The sequence below is a fragment of the Babylonia areolata genome, chromosome 5 (assembly GCF_041734735.1).
Source record: "Babylonia areolata isolate BAREFJ2019XMU chromosome 5, ASM4173473v1, whole genome shotgun sequence".
In the NCBI taxonomy this organism is placed as follows: domain Eukaryota; kingdom Metazoa; phylum Mollusca; class Gastropoda; order Neogastropoda; family Buccinidae; genus Babylonia; species Babylonia areolata.
In genome coordinates, this window is record NC_134880.1 from 45,867,579 (window position 1) to 45,872,379 (window position 4,801).

The window sequence follows — 4,801 nt, forward strand, 5'->3', positions numbered from 1 at the left end:
CTTACCTGTGTTTCCCTTCCTGTGTTTCCCTTCCTGTTTCCTTACCTGTGTTTCCCTTCCTGTTTCCTTACCTGTGTTTCCCTTCCTGTTTCCTTACCTGTGCTTCCCTTTACCTATGTTTCCCTTCCTGTTTCCTTACCTGTGTTTCCCTTCCTGTTTCCTTACTCGTGTTTCCCTTCCTGTTTCCTTACCTGTGTTTCCCTTTACCTATGTTTCCCTTCCTGTTTCCTTACCTGTGTTTCCCTTCCTGTTTCCTTACCTGTGCTTCCCTTTACCTATGTTTCCCTTCCTGTTTCCTTACCTGTGTTTCCCTTCCTGTTTCCTTACCTGTGTTTCCCTTCCTGTTTCCTTACCTGCGCTTCCCTTTACCTGTGCTTCCCTTCCTGTTTCCTTACCTGTGCTTCCCTTCCTGTTTCCTTACTCGTGTTTCCCTTCCTGTTTCCTTACTCGTATTTCCCTTCCTGTTTCCTTACCTGTGTTTCCCTTTACCTATGTTTCCCTTCCTGTTTCCCTTACCTGTTTCCCTTCCTGTGTTTCCCTTCCTGTGCTTCCCTTTACCTATGTTTCCCTTCCTGTTTCCTTACCTGTGTTTCCCTTCCTGTTTCCTTACTCGTGTTTCCCTTCCTGTTTCCTTACCTGTGCTTCCCTTTACCTATGTTTCCCTTCCTGTTTCCTTACCTGTGTTTCCCTTCCTGTTTCCTTACCTGTGTTTCCCTTCCTGTTTCCTTACCTGTGCTTCCCTGCCTGTTTCCTTACCTGTGCTTCCTTCCTGTTTCCTTACCTGTGCTTCCCTGCCTGTTACCTACTCGTGCTTCCCTTCCTGTTTCCTTACCTGTGCTTCCCTTCCTGTTTCCTTACTCGTGCTTCCCTTCCTGTTTCCTTACCTGTGCTTCCCTTCCTGTTTCCTTACCTGTGCTTCCCTGCCTGTTTCCTTACCTGTGCTTCCCTGCCTGTTTCCTTACCTGTGCTTCCCTTCCTGTTTCCTTACTCGTGTTTCCCTTCCTGTTTCCTTACTCGTATTTCCCTTCCTATTTCCTTACCTGTGCTTCCCTTCCTGTTTTCTTACCTGCTATTCCCAGCCTGTTTCCTTACCTGTGCTTCCCAGCCTGTTTCCTTACCTCTGTTTCCCTACCTTTTTCTTTGCCTGTGTTTCCTTGCCTGTGTTTCCCAGCCTATACCTACCCACATTCACCTGCACTGATGTGCTTCCCTTCCTATTTCCTTGCCTGTATTTCCCAGCCTTTACCTACCCACATAAGATAAGATAAGATAAGACTAACTTTATTATCTCCAACTGGAGAAATTTGGTCAGGTGCATTATCACAACATCGACAAGTAAACAACATGAGGACCATAACTGTAAAAGTCAACAACAGCTTTCTACGAATATTACGAAGGTACAAATGAATGATACAAAATAAATGAATGAATCGTTGTATGGTAGATAGTGGATATATCTGGCCTCCTACAGGGTAGGTACTGGATGAATCGTTGTATGGTAGATACTGGATATATATACATTCACCTGCATGTGCTTCCCTTCCTAATTCCTTGCCTGTGTTTCCCAGCCTTTACCTACCCACATTCACCTGCATGCGCTTCCCTTCCTGTTTCCTTGCCTGTGTTTCCCAGCCTTTACCTACCCACATTCACCTGCATGTGCTTCCCTTCCTGTTTCCTTGCCTGTGTTTCCCAGCCTTTACCTACCCACATTCACCTGCATGTGCTTCCCTTCCTGTTTCCTTGCCTGTGTTTCCCAGCCTTTACCTACCCACATTCACCTGCATGTGCTTCCCTTCCTAATTCCTTGCCTGTGTTTCCCAGCCTTTACCTACCCACATTCACCTGCATGTGCTTCCCTTCCTAATTCCTTGCCTGTGTTTCCCAGCCTTTACCTACCCACATTCACCTGCATGTGCTTCCCTTCCTGTTTCCTTGCCTGTGTTTCCCAGCCTTTACCTACCCACATTCACCTGCATGTGCTTCCCTTCCTATTTCCTTGCCAGTGTTTCCCAGCCTTTACCTACCCACATTCACCTGCATGTGCTTCCCTTCCTATTTCCTTGCCAGTGTTTCCTCTGCCTTCACCTACCCACATTCACCTGCATGCGCTTCCCTTCCTGTTTCCTCGCCTGTGTTTCCCAGCCTTTACCTACCCACATTCACCTGCATGTGCTTCCCTTCCTAATTCCTTGCCTGTGTTTCCCAGCCTTTACCTACCCACATTCACCTGCATGTGCTTCCCTTCCTATTTCCTTGCCTGTGTTTCCTCTGTCTTCACTTACCTTCGTTTCCTTTCCTGTGTCTTCCTACCCGTGTTTCCCTGCCTATTTTGTTTCCTACCCATGTTTCCCTGCCTATTTCTCCTGCCTTCGCTTACCTGTGTTTCCCTTACCTACCTACCTGCCTACCTTACCTGCCTTCCAGTCGCCCCGCGCGTGGTGAGGTTGCACGAGGACGCCCCGTTCAGCAACTTCTCCACCTACGCGGTGACGGTGAGGATGGAGGTGCCCGACAACGTGCCTGACTCGTGGGCTCTGTCCGGCGGGCCCTACAGCGGCTTCGTCCTCAACGAGGTGGAGGCTTCGGCCGTCTACACCCGCTTGGACGCTGTGCTGCCCGAGCGGAGAGGTGGCCTCGCCGCGGAGTCCCCCCGAGACTCTGACGGCGGCCACATCGTGGAAAAGTCTCTGTGGACCGAGCGCGCGGTGATCGTGAGGAGCGACCGCGTGCCTGTGGAGCGCTTCGGCCGTCACGTGCCCTTGGTGGGTTGGGTTGGGTTGGGTTGTTGTTGTGGTGGTGGTGGTGGTCGTTCTCTGTCTCTCATTGTTTGTTCGTTTTTTGTTGTTTCTTTGTGTGTGTGTGTGTGTGTGTGTGTGTGTGTGTGTGTGTGTGTGTGTGTGTGTGTGTGTGTGTGTGTTTGTTTGTTTTTTTGGGTGTGTGTGTGTGTGTGTGTGTGTGTGTGAGTGTGTGTGTGTTGGTCTCCCTGTCCTTCCTTCTCTGTCACTCTCTCTCTCTCTCTCTCTCTCTCTCTCTCTCTCTCTCTCTCTCTCTCTCTCTCTCTTCTCTCTCTCTCTCTCTCTGTCTCGCTTTCTCTCCCTCCTTCCTTTCATTCTCACCACACCTCATCTTACGTACGCCTGTTCCCTCACCCCCACAGACGGTGTGATGTAACGACAGACGGTGTGACATGACATGGCAACAGACGGTGTGACGGACGTAACAACAGGTGGTGTGTCGTAACAACAGACGGTGTGACGTGACGTAACAAACAGACGGTGTGACGTAACAACTGACGGTATGACGTGACGTAACAACAGGCGGTGGGACGTGACGTAACAAACAGACGGTGTGACGTAACCGCCACTATGCCCATGCCGTGTGCAGTGGGATGGAATGGAGCGGGAGGTGGGCTTGCTGGGGTCTTGGGGTCGGATCCAGTGTGAGCTGAAGGTCCGTGACTACCTGGGCCTGGTGGGTCGTGACCTGCCGCTCATCGTGGAGATCAACAACCACAGCAACAAGGTCATCCGCAAAGTCTCCCTGGCCCTCTTCAGGGTAGGCACTGGATTAATCGTTGTATAGTAGATAGTGGCTATATCTGGCCTTCTACAGGGTAGGTACTGGATGAATCGTTGTAAGGTAGATACTGGAAATATCTGGCCTTCTACAAGGTAGGCACTGGATAAATCATTGTATGGTAGATACTGGATATATCTGGCCCTCTACAGGGTATGCACTGGATTAATGGTTGTAAGGTAGATACTGGATATATCTGGCCCTCTACAGGGTATGCACTGGATTAATGGTTGTAAGGTAGATACTGGATATATCTGGCCCTCTACAGGGTAGGCACTGGATGAATCGTTGTATGGTAGATAGTGGATATATCTGGCCTTCCACAGGGCAGGCACTGGATGAATCGTTGTATGGCAGACACTGTATATATCCGGGCATCTACAAGGTAAGTACTGGACATATCTGGCCACACGGTAGGCACGGTGGATAAATCGTTGTATGGTAGATAGTGGAAATATCAGTCTGGGCATCTACAAGATAGGCACTAGGTGACTCCTCATTATGGCAGGTACTGAAAATATCTGGCCATCGACAAGGCAGACACTGTAAAATTCGGCCATCTACAAAGTAGGCACTGGATATATCTGGCCATAAATACTGTAGAATGTGTGACTGAAGACAGTGTGGTGTAAACGGGGGTCCTGTGTGACTGTAGACAGCACGGTGTGAAAGAGGTATTGATTAAAAAAAAAAAAAAAGTAGAAAGGAAACAGTGAGGAGAGTGTGGGAGGAAGATGCGGGTGAGGTGAGAAAACTGAAGTGGAGCGATGAGTTGACTGAGGATTGTAGCGGGCGGCTGGGGGGTGGCGGTGGTGGTTGTGTGGGCAGGAGTTCTCCTTCAGGGACTACAACCGGGAACGCCACTTCGAACCTGTCCACGCGCGGAAGGAGAAGCTCCTGCAGGTGCCCCTGCCCACCATTTCCACCCACACCAGCTGGCACAGGGAGGTAACTCGCTTCACCATTCCCGCCAACTGCCTGACCAGCGCCAGTCTTCTCCCTTGTTCGTTCGTCGAACTTCGTTTCTTTGTGCGGGTTGGTGGAGTGTTTTGTGTGTGTGTGTGTATGTGTGTGTGTTTTTCCTCCCCCTCTTCTCACCACACCTCTCTTTCAGTGTGCGTGTGTGTGTGTGTGTGTGTGTGTGTGTGTGTGTGTGTGTGTGTGTGTGTGTGTGTAGTCAGTGATCTAAAAAACAACACCAAACTCTTTTAGATCAGTGTTG

At 49.9% G+C, this 4,801-nt stretch overlaps 1 pseudogene; it reads right to left on the reverse strand.

Annotated features, from left to right (window-relative positions):
- Positions 1 to 323: 323 nt before the first annotated feature.
- Positions 324 to 2,162, reverse strand: LOC143282293 (uncharacterized; annotated as a pseudogene).
- Between the last annotated feature and the right edge of the window lie 2,639 nt (positions 2,163 to 4,801).